The sequence below is a fragment of the Aethalodelphis obliquidens genome, unplaced genomic scaffold (genome assembly GCF_003676395.1).
Source record: "Aethalodelphis obliquidens isolate GAN/ISIS:26980383/991018 unplaced genomic scaffold, ASM367639v1 scaffold1, whole genome shotgun sequence".
Lineage (NCBI taxonomy): Eukaryota > Metazoa > Chordata > Mammalia > Artiodactyla > Delphinidae > Aethalodelphis > Aethalodelphis obliquidens.
The window spans coordinates 54,368,769-54,386,312 of NW_020837945.1; the positions used below are offsets into that span (position 1 = coordinate 54,368,769).

General features: G+C 36.7%; 1 protein-coding gene across 9 annotated transcripts in view; it reads left to right on the top strand.

Moving 5' to 3' along the window:
• BBX (BBX high mobility group box domain containing) overlaps positions 1 to 17,544 on the top strand; it is a 282,218-nt gene that overhangs the window by 143,453 nt on the left and 121,221 nt on the right. Inside the window, exon 1 of one of the 9 annotated variants that reach the window (XM_027104072.1) lies at positions 11,155 to 11,239. The exons of the other annotated variants lie outside the window; for them this stretch is intronic. The gene's annotated coding sequence lies outside the window, so the exon portion shown is untranslated. Of the gene's footprint in view, positions 1 to 11,154; positions 11,240 to 17,544 lie in introns of those variants that run through there. 9 annotated transcript variants of the gene reach the window in all.

The window sequence follows — 17,544 nt, forward strand, 5'->3', positions numbered from 1 at the left end:
TCAACCCAAGGTAAATGGCGAGTGAGACCTGAACTCCTTCGCTCGCTGCCTTCCTATAGCTGTTGCAGGGACTCTCACTCTAAGATAGATTTGTGCTATAACCCCTTTCAAGGAGTTATCTGACTCTTCGGATTTGCACATGACTAGTGTTTCCTGAACCTGTTACTTGTCCAGAATTCATTTTGTGAGTATACCGCTGAACCCTGGATCAGAGGCAAAAGAAGCCAGAGAGCAGACTACACGGGGCAAGGGACACAAACTGTCTTAACTTTCTGTAAATTGTAAACACTGCCCAATCACTCCTGAGGGTCCTGGCCAGAGAGCTGTCTATCTGAGCATTAACCAGGATTAAGGAGGCTCTTTCTTTCATTAAGGGACACAGAATAATCGAATCTTGTCAAGATATTATGGATCTGCTTTGTGAAAAATCCCATGGAAGTCAGGCAAATTTTAGGTTAATAAGAGAGTAAGGCAAGCGAAAAGTTTTGTAACCAAAAAAACAAATGAAAAAGGGAGAAGACTTTTAAAATGAGGATCTATTTTTAATAACATTAACTTAATTCTAAATGGGATTTAAAAAATCTTTTTAGGTTTTTTTTGTTTTTAATGTTAAAATACTCAGTGAAAGACCAGTCGTTAACCTCCAAACTCACCTCCAGCCTCAGTACACGTGAAACACTGGAGATTTACTGTGCAATCCTGCCATGAGGACCCAGAATCCAGGCTACCAGTGATAATTCACTCCTCCTAACCGCTTCCTTCACAGAACTCTACAAAACCATATTACACCAAATGTTCTGTTCTGAAAGAAGCAGTTAATACCATCCTATCTCTAGAACAGATTACTGTTTGTTCCTCAGGAATACATGGAGAGAAACATCCTTTTATGCTCACTCTAACTGCCTTTATATTGTGACTTTGGTTAATGTAAAAGGCTTGACCTATTAAATGTTCACATTAATATTTTAACTTATCAGTTATAAGTTTCTTTTGTAATACTAATTCACTTAGTATTTTAATTTAGACAGACTTGAAAGTGCGTCTGAAAACCTAGTCATTTAGTATTTTAGTTTAATGTCTTTTGAAAAAGAACCATATATTCTCTAATGACTAAGTTGCAACAAATATTAAAAATGCACCATTGTGTTAATAAGTTGGATCATGTTTAAATACAGTAGAAAATTTATAAATATATATAAACAAGTGATACAAAATTTTCCTTTGGTAGAAACTAGGAAATGCATTTATTACAGATTTTCCACTGAATGGTATTAACTTGGAAGAGGAATTTTTAAATGCTAAATTTTGAACTGCACATTTAATTTTTACTCTTGGTTTATATTTTTTATACGGCAAAGATAGTAATACATACAACAGTAAGGTCAAAGTTGAGCTTTATGTAATTACTCATGTAATTATACAAAATACAGATTTATCTGTATTACTAAAAAGCATCTTTTTTAAAATAGTTCTGAATAACTTCATTCAAATTTAGGTGTTGCTAGAATAGCAATATTCATTTTGTGTGGGAGTTTGTATCTGGATAAGAAAACAGTGAAATGTTCAAATGGGTCTGTAATTTTGAGGAAAAAGAAGTGAGGAATGAGTCTGTTTTCCTGAAGTTAATTTCCATTCATTATCTTAGTTGCAAAATCTACATTTCTGAAAGGCTGACTAGGTTGTATTAAATCTGAATAATAAATCACTGATTCTTTTCTTTTTTTTTTTGCGGTACGCGGGCCTCTCACTGCTGTGGCCTCTCCCGTTGCGGAGCACAGGCTCCGGACGCACAGGCCCAGCGGCCATGGCTCATGGGCCCAGCTGCTTCACGGCATGTGGGACCTTCCCGGACTGGGCACGAACCCGTGTCCCCTGCATCGGCAGGCGGACTCTCAACCACTGCGCCACCAGGGAAGCCCCTCTTTTCTTTTTTTTAAAATAAAAGCAATAGAACAGAAAGCAGAGCAGCAGCACCTTAATACTGACAATTGTTTTGAGGGATTGGGACTCCTAGGAAGCTCACCCGGGCACCGTAATGTTAAAGATCACTAAATATGGTATTCTTCTGTGTCTGTGCCAGACTGTTTCCCCTGCAAAATCTTCCTCAGATTCTGTACATTTCTTTTGTGCTTTGCTGGTGGATACTTCACTCCCTTTCCCTGTGCTAGCCACACACGGTGTCTTGTTTGAATGATGGCATCATTGCTCTTTGGTTAAGGTCTGTTTTGCGCTTAGGAGAATCTTGGCTGCTGTTTTCATCCATTTATAATAATTTCTGTTACTTAGCCCTTACACTGGGTAGATGGCGGTGTTACTTTCTGTGAGTTTCAAGCTGCCCTGTAAACACAGGATTTGTGTTCGTCAATTAGTACCCTGTCAACTGTGAAGGACCTCTCTGGACCTAGGGAAGTCCGTGCCCTGGAACTCTCGAGTCAGAGAACGTCTAGATCTCAGTGCCAGGGCAAGAGTGAGTGAGTCTGATTTTTCACTGAATGGAATCATCCAGTCAGCTGTTCTCTCGAGATTAAAGCTCATCAAGACAGCCTTTCTTCTGCTCTTACTGGAGCTTACTCAAGGATTGTTTCTTTTTCCTTCAAACTTTAAAAAATGTGCCAGAGATTTTTTTGGTGGGTCTGTGTAAAATTATTTGCATTTAAATAATTTCAAAGACAGTTTTCGTTGAGAGGTTCTGGCTCTTTTACTCTTTGTACCTAGTAAGGATGGTGAAATCGCAGTGGGGTTGCGTTCTCCTGTTTCTCCCTTTACATTTTTCTGGGGACTTCAAAGACCCATAGGGATACCCACCCTTCCTCATCCCCCTCCTCCATTTAGAGTTTACAATTATGAGTAGGATGAACCTGGACCAGTTTATCTTACAGGATTTAAGCCTATCATTTTCAATGGGGGACTCTGTGTAAGACTCACTGTCTGTGGTTAAGAGGCTACCGATGATGGTGCTGTGGATGTGTCTGTAGTGGAGGTAAAACGATAAGAGGCTAAGAGTAACAGATGTAAAATAATCATTCAAGCCAATAACAGAAGAGGGTCACAAGGAAGTTTATATCTCATGCTGTAGGGAACTAAGAAATTTGGAGGAAGGGGCTGTTATTTCCACCTGCATGGAGAGGAAGAGAGAAAGGGGCATTTTAAATAAGGGATCCCTGGGCAAATAAAAAGAGGCAAGGAAGTACTCAAACGCAGGAAGCTGGGCCTTGAATACACCTTCTGGGGTATTGGATATAGAGAAAGGCAATGGAAGTTTGGGGCCGGATTTTGGCGAGAGTTGGGGTGAGGCAGGGAGGGCACAAAAAATGATGTGGAATGCCTATCTGAGGAATTAAATTCTGGGACTAGACTGTGAAGTCCCACAGAGTTTGGATTCAGAGAATGAAAGGCTTAAAGCATGACTCTGAATAAATCTACTGATACAGATTAGTTTGGAAATGGAGATGATCACTTAGAAGTTACGTAAGCATCTCTTAGGGTGAGGGGTGCCAGAGGGCTTGAAAAAAAAAAGAAAATACATCCTGTCATGCTGTTTTTTTACAAGTAAATATTTAAGGCAGCATATGTGAGGCATTCTAAAAGGGATTTTCTGTACTATCTGTTTCCATTCTTACCATCCTGTGAAGTAGCTACTAGCCTACTTTTATAGATGAGTGAACAGAGAGGCCCTTAAATTAGACAACTGGTAGTGGTAAAAATTCATAGCCAGGCCTATCTGGCTGCCAAGTCCAAGCCTTTCCTACTCCCTTGCTCTGACTCATGAACCATGAAATGGGGAACAGATGAACTTTTTATTCCTTAGTTGATTTGTCATAGACTCCTTTCTTAGGAATTATTAAATGGATCCAAATTAGGATGATATTCATATACACATAACGGTATGTATGTCAGTACACCTGAATTTGAGTTTGATAAAGGTGTTATATGTTAGACTTAGCTATTTCTCAATCACAGCATTTGAGAAAAATGCTCTTTTCTGATAATTTAGAGAAAAATGTCAATTGACAAAATTTGGGTCAGTGATATAGTTTATATCAATTTAGAATAAATAGGAAGAGATATTTCCTACCAAGTAGTAATTTTGATGTATAGTGAATGAAATCAGTGTCCCAGTTTCCTAGAATAAAATTTATAGGATAAACTGGAACAGTTGTTTAGAAAAGAATGTTTTGGTTAATTTTTCTTACTCATTGAAAGTTAGCTAGAGAAGTTTTAATATTTGTAAATAAAATCATTGTAGAAATGTTAGTACACAACTGAATTTCTTATTAATAGTAAGTGAAGCTTATTTTTTAATGGGAAGATGAGCTTGGTGTCATCACTCTAATGATTAACACTTATTTCACAGTTTTAAATATTTATAGTATGTAGAAGAGGTGGGAGGTTTGAAGAAGTATGTGGTACAGACATCTAGTGAATTGCCCACTACCAACACCAACAACCTCTCCACCTCCTGCCTAAGACATTCTGGAAGGTTGTTTTTTTGTTTGTTTGTTTTTGTTTTTTAAGCTGATGTTTGCTTGTTTATATAATTCCTGACTTTTTCTAAAAGGTTACCCCCTCCTGGCCCATGTGGTCAATCAAGGAATATCGGTTAGTTGCTTTCTAGTTAAATGAGATTTACATATATATTTCATTTGCTGTTTCATCCTCCAGCTGTGCTAAGTGGAGGCTTTTTTTTTGGGTGGGGGAATCCTAATTTTTCTCTCTGTATAACCTGCATTTCATTCAGCAGAAATAGTTCTAGGTTCACAGACAAGAAGCGGCTGTCTGAAATATGTTCATTGACTCCGCTGAGTGTCTACAGTTGCCCAACAAAAAGTTCTTTGATTTGGGTAGTATAAAGAAATAAAAATAAGCATTCAGATTAGGTTTTGGCTGCTGTAATAAGAACTTCTGTCTGTAACTTGAAGTCTTGAAATTCATATGTAGTGTAATCTCATATTAAAATTTGGACAAATTTGAGCGTAAACACCAATGAGACTGTTAATAAGAAGTCTTAAGTGATAATATGCTTACTATTTTTCTCTTGAATTATTTCTTTGACCCTCAAAGGAAAACATTGAATCTTCATCTCAAGGTTGACATGACAAGGGATATATCTCAATACTGTTCACAAGATGGAAGAAAACTGTAATTTTGTGTGTGTGCTGTTTGGTAAAAAAGCGATGAATGCTCTAGTTCACCAGAGAAAATCGATCCAAAGAATGAAATGGACAAAACCGGAAACAATATATATTGAGAATGATATCCCCAAAGACTTTTAGGAACTGTAAAATTGAGTGCAGTGGTATAAAACTATTCACACATCTTATTAGATCCATCTAGGACTGCAAACTGATTGTCTACTTGAGAGACTTGCTGTAAATACTTAGGGAGAAAGAGTGTTGATAAGTCTCTGGCATAACTAAATATTCACAATGGAAGAGTGTATTAAAAGAATAAATTGTATTTCAGTTAGAAATCCAGGTTACTTTTATGATTCTGTTTTCTGAGATCCTTTTCTTGAAAATCATATATCTTCAAAGTTTTCACTTGTGACTGTTCATCCCTGATAGGCACAGAAAAATTAATATGGTTGGGAAAAGCCCTAAACACCAAATTATGACCATTGACAAAACTCATTATTAAAACGTGGCAAATTGGAAATGCTGCCTCCTGCCTGATGACTTTTAGATGAAATGTAATCTTATGTCTGGAATGTTGAATTGAGACGTAGAGCAGATGTCTTAGAGTTATTTATGTGAAACCTTAAGGATCTCTTCAGCTTAGCTCCTCAAGTGTAAAATAAGTGCATTAATTATTTTATGTATTCTTAGTTCAGGTTATATAAGAAAGATTGTTCTTATTCTGAAATTACAATTTGAAAAGTAAGTATTGGGAAGATTTGACCTATTAGTAGAAAGGTCCTAGCTACTTTATAGAGACATATGATGCAAAATGGTATTTTAAGTTAAAGAAGATCTAGGATAATATGATTGCAGTTTTCAAGCATAGTTGAATGTGGCATTTCATGGAAAAAACCTAGGTTGAAAATGTTGTGTAGTCCAGGTAGAAACTTCATGGAACATTTACAGTGTTTTTGAATTTGTGATGTGCTGTACTGTCACTAGTTCCTTGAGATAGGATATACCCTCAGTGTAATGTGTGAATCATTTAGAGGTTGAAGTAGGGGGTGGTGTAAAAAGCAGCTACACAGTGGAAGAATAGAGACAATGGTATTTTTTTTTGTTTTACTAAGTTCTGTCATCTGTTGGAATATGGTATGGTGAGTTAATCAAACCTCTCCAGGATAATATTATGATCTTATGAATTTTCTCATAGGTCTGAATTCCTTTTTAGTTCTCATATATTGTTTTGCCTTTTTTTCAAGATGGTTGGCAAGGCAGTGGATGCATTTGTTTTGAATGTTGAATGGCTGTTGATCATTTTAATGAAACAAATTTAACGACGTGAATTTTTTTTTTAATTTATTTATTTTTATTTTTGGCTGTGTTGCGTCTTTGTTGCTGTGCGCGGGCTTTCTCTAGTTGCAGCGAATAGGGGCTACTCTTCGTTGCTGTGCGCAGGCTTCTCATTGCGGTGGCTTCTCTTGTTGTGGAGCATGGGTTCCAGGTGCACGGGTTTCAGTAGTTGTGGCACGCGGGCTCAGTAGTTGTGGCTCGTGGGCTCTAGAGCGTAGGCTCAGTAGTTGTGGCACACGGGCTTAGTTGCTCCACAGCATGTGGGATCTTCCCGGACCAGGGCTCAAACCCATGTACCCTGCATTGGCAGGTGGGTTCTTAACCACTGCACCACCAGGAAAGCACAATGACATGAAATTTAATGAAAATAAATTTTTATACTTTGTGGAAAGTGTCAATGATTTGCTTTCTTGTTTTAAAAAATATAAAATGAATAAACTTTTAGTTATTATTATATGTTGCCTTTTCAACTTCCTCAGTGATGAATGAAAATGAAAAATTAATCCCAGGGATGACTTTGTTACTAGTCCCAGCTCTTTCACCTTGAGCAAGTTCTGGGACCTTGAGCAAATTTCTTCATTTGGACCTGAATTTCCTCCTCTTTCACGGTTGAACGGATAATCTTTAAAGTTTGTTCTAACTCTAGAAATCTGTGATTTTGAATGAAGAACAAAGTAGGAATTCGAAATAAGTATGAGTATTCCTAAATCAAGTTATTGAGGTTAATAAGAGAAGGAGTTCCACATTCATTATGTTTTTAGCAGAATTTTGATGAGGAAGAAAAGAGCAAGTTGGTAGAGAAAATATTCCTTACAGAAGTGATGCAAGGAGTTACATAGTAACACAACTTTGTGTGGGATTCAGTAACAGTGAGATTTGTTTGATTCAAGAAAAGGTTTTTCTTGGAGTAAGATAGTGAGTTTTTATATCCTGTCAAAAAGTTCAATTTCTGATAAAATGGCCATTTAAAATCTGTTTATAATAAACTTTTATTCTACATTTCTTTCAACCCCCCAGCATTTTTGCTTCATTACCCACCCATTCCCCATCTCTCCAAACCATAAGAATTGTTTTATTCATTTCCTCTTTAACTGAGTTGTGTAGTTTCTTCCCCAAATTAAGAGTATAGCCAAAAGTTTAAAAATTGTCAGGCTGTTGGAGAAAGAAGATTAAGATTAAGATCAAAGTGTGTCTCCTTTATAATAAGATTTTCCTTTTTACAAATTGTTCTTTGATAAGAGAACAGATTATTAGTAAGACCTATTTCAAAATTTTTTCTTAGAAATATCTCTTACTCAGGATGTTTGTCTACTGTATATTTTTTCAAAAATTAGTGTAACATATTACATGCAGAATTACTTTCAAAATTAAGAAGCCTATTTGATAGAAATGCATTTCTTAATATCTAAACATGTAGACCTTTTTTCACTTGATAGTTTATTTTCATCTAGAACAGTGAAAAGTCTCATAGAACAGTGTCTGTAGAAGAGGAGCTGTCTTCCGTGACAGCCTTCAAGTGTTTCATTTATGTTGGAGGGTAGAAATGAACTACTTTTTACAGAGGGGTGTGACCACAAAAGTAAAGTTAATTCTTCTCCCTTTCGAAAAAATAAAGTGCATTCAAGCTTACATATGATGTATTTTGACCGAAACCATTAATAATACTTACGGAGATACATTTTTCAAGGGAAAAGAGCCTGTAAGTAAATCATCTATAATTGCCTTAAAAGTTGGAAACAAATGTTACAGGAGCCTGAAAATGAGGCATTCAGATGTAAATATCTTTGAGAATTCTCAGACTGTGTAAGTAGCATTAAAAATGGTTCCTGTTGATTCTATTTGATTCTTTTAATACGTGCCAGTAATACCTTTGATCCAGAAAAGGTGTATGTGAATGTTCTTCCAAACACATACATCATGTAATTCCTGAGTCATGGTCTCACTACCCTTTTAATTTTTCACAAATTAGTCTAAGTTTGTAGTAACATAAAAAGATCTCCTTTGTAATGATTTAAGTTATATCATTTTGGAAGTTTCAGACTGGAACCCTTTGCACCAGTAATGACTTTGGGACTCTTGACATTTAGCTGGATGACTGATCCCAGTGTATAGTTTGCCAAGTAAAGGGAAGACCTTGAGGCCTGCGATGTGTAGAATTGCTTTGACTCACTCTGGTCCTCTGGCAGCCGTTGCAGCCTGGCGGCAGCAACACCAAATCTATGCACTTGCACATTTGAAAGCTGCTTTTCTTAGGCTCCCACAGCAGTTTGTTTAGAGGAGGAGCCAAAGTAAGATGTCGACAGAGGCTTTCTCAAAAGCAATTCACTTATAAGCTACAAAGAACCCCTTTTAGATTTGGTCCTATCACTACACTCCTCAGACTTCTGTTTAAAGCCTTTGCTGAAGACGTAATGTTAGAGACAGGCCAGATAGGTTTTGTTGTGTTGAAGTCTATTGTAGAGTGTTCTCAAGAAATAGAGCCTTAAAATAATTTAGAGCTAGATGGGCCTCTCCAGAGCCAGATAGAGCAACCAGAGATTCAGAGGTTAGGTCATTTAGCCAAGGCATGCCCCTGCTTAGAGTCAGTATTTGAATCCACGTGTTTTTTTTTTTTTCCCCAGACTTTCACTTAGTGTGTATTTACTGTGTCAGGAATATGGCCCTATGAGTACTAAGGAATAAACATTAAAGTAGTAACAAAAAGGACACTTTTAACTGTAGATTAGAAGTTAAAGAGAAGTGTCACTTTCTCCAAATCTGACAGGAAGACCACAGATAAAAGTTTCAGACCCTGGAAACTGCAACTGATTCAGAGCTGAAAGAATGTGTGGTGTGTATATACTTACTTTTTGAGGTATGAGAGGTAAAAAATAGCAGTTTTGAGGGAAATCAGAGCTTTTCTTAAGTAATATAAGTTAGCCTGTGCACTTCTGTTTACCCTGCGAACTTCTGTTTCTCAACTATCACTTTTTGAGCACCTGTTGAGGAAATGGTATCTCCCCAGCTGTTGAAAGTTTAAGGACCATGCCAGTGGGGAGCAGAGGCAGAGAGGCAGCTCCTTCTACCCTCTCAGTAAACAATAACGGTTCCCACTTTAATAACTGCTGGGTCTGCTCCCTGGTCTCTTGGTCCCCTCTTCAAAATCACTGATGTAAATTTCTCCACAGAAGCTGCTTTGCACCCATCCCGCTATATTTTCTTTGATGATCATGAAGAAACTCACAGCTCTAACACTCCTATTTGCCCTTCATGCACATCTGGGCAGCATTTACCATGTGGACCTTTTATTTTAGTTTTTAAATTTTATTATTTATTTATTTATTTTTAAGATTTAATTTTTATTTATTTTTGGCTGCGTTGGGTCTTTGTTGCTGTGCGCGGGCTTTCTCTAGTTGTGGCGAGTGGGGGCTAGTCTTGGTTGTAGTATGCAGGCTTCTCATTGCGGTGGCTTCTCCTGTTGCGGAGCACGGGCTCTAGGCGCCCAGGCTTCAGTAGTTGTGGCTCGTAGGCTCTAGAGCGCAGGCTCAGTAGTTGTGGTGCACGGGCTTAGTTGCTCCGTGGCATGTGGGATCTTCCCAGACCAGGGATCGAACCCATGTCCCTTGCATTGGCAGGTTGATTCTTAACCACTGCGCCGCCAGGGAGGTCCCCATGTGGGCCTTTTAGATTAAAAGTGAAACTGTAGTACTTTAAGAAGAATTTAATGGAAACATTCCATTTCTGTTTGAGGAAGAATAAAAAGGCAGTGTGAGATAGTGGAAAGGGTTCTAATTTTGTGATTAAGAGACCTGTATTTTCACTCTGCCACTAAGTTATTTGGTGAACTTGATCTAACCTTTGACCCCTGTGGATCTTGTTTTTTCCTCATCTGTAAATTGGAGGACACAGTGACCTCCAAGGATTGGATTTTGGATTTGCAGTCCCTGTCAATTCTATAAAAGGAAGCATCTCATTTTTAGAAGAGTAGTTCCTTAAACAGAAATTATACTATAAATTAAATATGACACCCAGGAACAGTAGTAAAACATGCAAAATTTTCCTAAAGATGTCAGATACAACTTGTGAACAACTCTTTTCTGAGTCAAAACTTTTCATCAGTGAGTGTGATGCTCTCCAAATAAGTTAGTCATTCCTGTTTTACAATGTGGGAGTCTGAAAATATCTAGATAATTAGAAGCTTTTAAAAATATTTATAGAGACTGCTTCCAAAGGCAAAATATTGCATCTATAACTAGGAAAATTTAGATAGATATGGAATTCATCTGTTTAAGTCTACCCCTAAACTGTTATCTGAATTATCACATACTAAAACTATGAACACTTAGGTACCTCAGCCTTCTACTTTACCTCAATTATGTGTTTATATCACTTTAATTCTTTTCATTAATTTCATTTTAATTGGTCATAACTTGTGTTTCTGCCACCTCTAATGGTAAACCAGGGCCTTTGCAGCTTGTACAAAGGCTTTGCTGGAAACCCTGCTGATTTCTAAATACCAGATATAGTATATTTAGACCAAGTGAATTTGTTTTCATATAGTGTAGAGCAGATGTAATAGTAATTACTGTCCTCATATAATGATGCTAATATTTTATTGTTATCAACTGAAGTGAATGATAAAAGGATGTTAAATTGGATCTCCTTTCTAGCTTATGTATGCTGTCGTTACAGGTCCTGGAACACTTAGAAGATAACTGGGCCCTTTTTTATTCTCTGTGATGGTGGCAGAGGTTCAACTTGAGATATAAAATCAATATTATCAGTCAGAGGTGTGTTTTTTTAAAAAAATTATATGTTATCCACCAACTCAGATTACTAATTGGTGAGGAAACACTGTAAGGGATGGCTGTTTCCTCATATAGAGTAGCTGTCTATTTTTATTGAGATACAGTATTATATTAGTTTCAGGCGTACAACATGATTCAATATATGTGTGTGTATGTATATGTAGTAAAATGCTTATTATCACAATAAGTCTAGTTAACATTCATCGCCACACATAGCTAGAAATTTTTTTTTTCTTGTGATGAGAACTTTTAAGACCTTCTCGCTTAGAAACTTTCAAATATGGAATTTAGTATTATTAACTATAGTTACCATGCTGTACATTATATCCCCAGGACTTATTTATTTTATAACTGGAAGTTTGTACCTTTTGACCACCCAAAGTAGCTTTTCTAAAGATTACTTCATAACACTGAAGTGTAAGCAGAGAAACTTTATAAAAATATCCACTAGGTGGCACTTTATATTTGGGTTTAGAATTGGCCCTGCAGCATTCCTGACTAAAGGGTATCATTGAAACAGAAAATGTCTTTCTTTGAAGGTTGGGTGTTCGTGAGTATCTGGACTTATATGAACTTTAAAATAATCCTAAAGTGAAAAGTTTTTATCAGTGATTTTGTTGTATCGCCCACTCATCGTAAGGAAAGTTTCTGCAACATCCCTGACATGTTCTCAAACACATGATGTTGGTAACCTGTATTAATAACATGGGGAAGCCTGCTTTCCTAACCATTTTTTCCTTAATTTTATTAAAAAAACAGCAAGCCTAGAAAAAACTGGTCCTCTATTAGAATAGCCATCAATTAGAAAATAATGTATGTTTTCTGCCACATACAAGACATTGTGCTTATAACAGATATAAATTTTATATTTGGTGTGGTTCCAAAGTTCCTTTTAAGATAAGGTTGTAAGAAGCACTGGCCTGATTCTATGGAAGATTTTTGCTATTTGAGTTAAGCTTTCAAATAGTTAATTATTAATATGCTAATAATCTTATTCTGCATAGTGCATACAAATTTATGAATGATTTGGCTAATCTCTGTTTAGCCAATTAGTATTTTTAAAAGCTTATTCTTTATGAAAGCTTACAGTATACCCCGGTGTTTTCTTACTTTCAGTTTTTGAATTATTTTTATTTATTAAAAACTTAACAAAAATTAGAAAAACTCAATCCTGTTATATAGAGATAATAGTGTGAACAATTCAGTGTTCATTCTCCCAGGCTTCTTTTTTTTGTCTATGCATATATAAGCATATTTATTATGTCATATTTTTATAAAAGAGAAATTTTAATCTTCTTATGTCTCATGAACCTGTTCCTTATTTTTTTCATTTAACAGTTTATCTCAAATATCTCTTCATGCCAAGAAAAGGATTTTCATGTTGTTCCTTTTAAACTAATCTCCCACTGTTTATATTTTGGTTTTCCCCCAGTTTTTTCTACCCATAGAATTTTGAAATGCAGAAGTATTCCTTTACTTGTAATATTTACTGATAAGAGCACTAGATTAAAGCAGCGTGGGTCAGCTTAGCATAGCATCTGTTTATAAGTTGTGGCATCTGTTTATAAGTTCTCAGTGTTGAATGAATTTGTTACTTTTTGACTATATGAGGTTAATGATTAGTAGTTGTTAATTATAGTTTATTTCAAGTTGATTTGAATGCTTATATTCCGTGACTGATCATAACGATGATAATAATAGCAAACTCTCATATACACTTACTCTTTGCAAGGTTCATACATATACACTTACTATAAGCAAGGCAGTACTCTAAGCAGTTCATATATTTTATATATATATATAAAGAAATTGGTTTAACCCTCACAATGTGGTAGGACTGTTGTTCCCCTTTGTATAGATGAGGATGCTAAGGCACAAAGAGGTTAGGTTACTTGCTCCAGGTAACACAGTTAATATTTGTTGATCGAGGTTTATGAATCCAGGAAAAAACAAGAGTCCACACTGTTAACCTTTCTGCCAAACCACATGAAGCACTAGATGTAGCCAAAGTGGAATTAGGCAGGATGGTCTGGGATTTCTTTCAAAGTTGTATTGAAGGGCTTCGTTAAAAAAAAAAAAAAGACTAGAAATCTAAGTGGCTTCTTTAAAATTGATATCAGTATCATCAGATTTTCTTACTGAATGCGATACTGGACATTGTAAAGTTCTCAATATAGATTAGAGTTATGCTACCTAGCAACTATTTTGTGAAGATGATACAAAGATACATAATTTTTAACTTGTTTGGAATTTATAGACCATGGTAATAATTTAATGTATATTACCCTAAATTTAGGCTCATGGAATTTTCTGGGCTTTGATTCAGGGCAGGCATTTAAAGCAGAAAGTCTGGTAGCAATGAATAGCACCAGTAAGAAAGTCCGATCTGAGTCCCAGGGATCAAGGAAGGCTGGGAGGAACAAGTGTAAAGCAGAGCGTAATTTAAGATTTCAAATGCTTCCTGCTGAGCCCATAAGTGTTACTGTGCCCAGAATGCCGTCACTGATAAGCGAGTCCTATTTTTGGATGATAGAGGGCTGAAGAAGCCAGACTTGCTCATTGGCCACATGGGACTGTTTGGTTCTGAGGAAAGTGTAGAAAAGTTGTTTGCAGAGCAGAGTTGAAGGGTGGCATAAATGAACGCATCTGACTTCCCTGTTTTAACTAGAGCTAACCCTGAGCAGACTCATTTACCTCGTTTATCTCAAGGAGTGTCTGTTCCCAAGGCAAAAGATCGTGAAATCCAAATAGGATCCCAGAAGCCAAGGAGTACAAGTGGTGGTAGACATGCAGAAAGCAAGGGGGGAGTGGTTTCCAAGTAAAATGAGAATGTTGATTGGCCTGACTCTGGCGACAGAGCCAAATTACGAAAACATGAGGACTTGCTGCACCTGAAGGAGGCTGGGTTTTCAGTCAGAAACCACTATCTCATGTTTATAGGAGACCATTTGTGATTCTATTGAAGTACCAGGTCTTGCTATACCAGTTTTTAAAAGGCCTCTAAGCTGTTGACGGGTCCTATAGGAGCTGCTGCACATGTAAATAAGGCAGGCACTCATGTTTCAACTTCTATGTAAGTGATTATTCAGTTCTGACAATGAAAAAAAAGTAGAGATTTACAATTCCGAAACGAATTAATTTCATTAATTGAACAAGTTGGGTCTTTGTCGCTCTTCAAATAACTGACTAGAGGAAGCATGATTGTAGCGCGAATAAATAATGCTTTAGAAACCTGTTTTGACAAGGTTAAATCAATTTATATATATATCTCATATGTAATCAACACAGATAGATGTGGAAATATTAACTGACATAGAAGTTTTATGACATAAGGGTTAATGGTCAGAGGTTCATAGAAAATATTCAAGCTGACCAAGGACGCCTTAAGAATATAGTGTAGGTGAGCCTTGCATATTCCTGAAAATGGAAGGGGTGAGGTTGGGGTGATGGAGGTGTTAGTGAATGCAGTCATTCATGGGCTCTTCATGTGGGGAGAGCCCTATGAAGCTTGATTTTTTAGGGAGTTTAAATTACCTTTGTGAATTTTTATATATAGAGTTTATTTAGAGCAGTGATTCTCAACTGGCGGGGGGGACGGGGTGGGTGCGGATCACAGTACTCCCTCCAGCCCCTCACCTCGGGAGTGTTTGGAAAGTTGTGGGACATTATTTTTCTCAGCGATTGGGGCATGTTACTACCTGAGATTGAGGAGGGGGATGAAAGGATGGGAAAGGAGCTAAGATGTATGTTGACTCAGCAGGGAGTGAAAACAGTCTTGCCTAATAAAGACCTGTCCCACACAAAATGCCAAAAGTATCCTCACTAAGAAATGCTGATTTAGAGTAAAGGATATTCCTGTAAGTTGAGCAGAACCATATAAGTCATTGGAAGTTTCTCCTCTTCGGACTCAGAGGATGCATGCCACATATATAAAGAATAAGGTGGATGGTACTATAATCCTGTAGAAATTCTGGAGGTTTCTACACTTACTATTTTATTAAGTTAAATTATCTTGTGGATACTTTTACTCAGCTGCTTAACTGAGGGTAAACTTTTATCTCCCAGTCTTCAGAGTAAAACTAACAGCGGGGATGCTGTAGATATACATTCCCCAAATCTAACACCTGTTGGCTATAAAAGTCAATCTAGATCATAGAGGAGGCTGCACCTATAGCTACACCTAAAGCATGTTCTCAGCAGCTACTGATCACGTAATTCAATGTAAAATAAAATGACACATGTTCAGCATTCTTCATAACAGCACAGTGTAATGAAATCCAAAAGATAATTTGTAGTTAGTGAGGAGAAAAATCAAGCTTTATAATCGTACTACAGAAAAAAACTAATTTTGTCCCTCTCTTTTTAAAAGCAGATGTTGAATAAATTCTTGAAGATGTTAGGAACATGGATGGGGGGTGAGCAGGGGGTTGAAGGAAGGAAAGAAGCCTTAAGTTGCTAGGAACCTCTCATAAGGAAGGAACATTTACTAGCTTTCTTTCAGTGTTTTATGTTACTGAGATTACAGATGATTCACTATGATTTCTTGAGCCATTTCTGACATTTGTCTGCAAGTTTAGTTATTTCTAGGACAGTTTGTTCTTTTGTCTGTCATTTACTGGATGCATTCTTTGTAGTCAGTATGCTTCAGTCAAGTGTGGAAAACATGAAAAGTTCTATCCAAGGTGATAAAGTCGCGGTAGCTGTGTGAATAAAATACTGCGGGGCCCAGGGAACACATTCTAGCAAACCAACTCTGGCGTTTGATCACAGTATGGAAATCACTTCCATTACCTGGAAATGAGACAGAACAACGTCTCTACTCTCCCACTAGACCCACAGCGGTGGTTAATAAGCTAGGAGGCCTCTGGGATAAATAGACAATGGAATTTTTAAATTCACTCTTAATTAGCATATGGTATGTTGAGAGTCTGCTATATTTCTCTGTATGTAGTCAAATGCATGCTTCACGTCTTAATATTCTAACTATAAAACCTTCTACAGTAATTGAATTACAGACAAAAAGGCCCATTTGCTGTAGTTGCAATCATTATGTAGTGAAGCAGTTAATTTTGAGCAAGGGTGAAAAGATGTCACATGGTCGCAGACAGAATCAGAAAGAGAAAATGACTTTCCACTGCAGCTTATTGATTTGGTACCTCAGAAGCCTGCTACTTTGTTCTCTATTAAATTACATTTAAAACATCTGATTTTAAAACACCTTATTGGCTTTCTTTTTTGTTTATAATACATGTCGAAAACACTGAAAAGCATGAAGTCAAAAATGGAAATCACCCTCAATGCATATACTACTCCATATCCATTGTGAACACAACATTTTGATGTTTATCCTTCCAGTGTCTTTTCTATGTATAGATACACTTCTACAGATTGTTTTCTTCTAAATTAGAATCATGGGGTATAAATGTTGCTATAAATGCATTTAAGGAAAGGTGGGGTTTTTTGTTTGTTTGTTTGTTTTTTAATTTCTTGATTACCTAATTTCTATGCCCTTTCTTGTTGAGAGTTTTCTTCCTATTTAGTGTTTTATTTGTATTTCACAAAGATGGTGGGATTCAGGGTTTGATGCACTCTGGAGCTGTACATTTTAGAAATGTATGCTTTTTTGTGTGTGTTCCCTATATACCTGTAAAATCACTGCCATTTCGTAAGGATGGGAGGCAAAGTTTTCTTTTTCAGGGAAAAGAAAATGGCTATTTTGCTAGGGTATTGTAAGGATTTATTAATGACAACATTTGCCTGATGCTGACAGAGTGACATGATGATTATCGTTCCTTAATTCTGCTACCTAGCATGTTACTTGCAGATACTGTGAGTCACTGTGTGTTCACATGCTTAGGTGGTTAATGCTACTTTCAAAGTCTCAAAAGTTAGATTTGGCTTTTGGGGTCATGTTCAATCAAAATCATATTTTATGAAAGCATGGAATACTTTACTATCCAAGTTTAGATAGCAGTTCTCTGGTATCTATCAATATATCAGCTCTACACTTTGGGAGTGTATGTATATGTGTATGTGTGTATGTGTGTGTGTGTGTGTGCGCGTGTGTGAACTTTAAAAGCATAGCTCTTTTCCATGGAAGGTGTTCTTTTTCTCATTGCCTGAAAAAATCCTATTGTTGTAATGGGGGATTTTAACCTAGGATTACAAATCTTTCTTAGCGTTCAGTTAGATACTACTGTTTCTCTCTACTAATTGAGCTTTAAGGGTTATTAATTACCAAAGATAAGAGCTTAACCCCATAATTTTACCATGTTAATGTCTCTTGT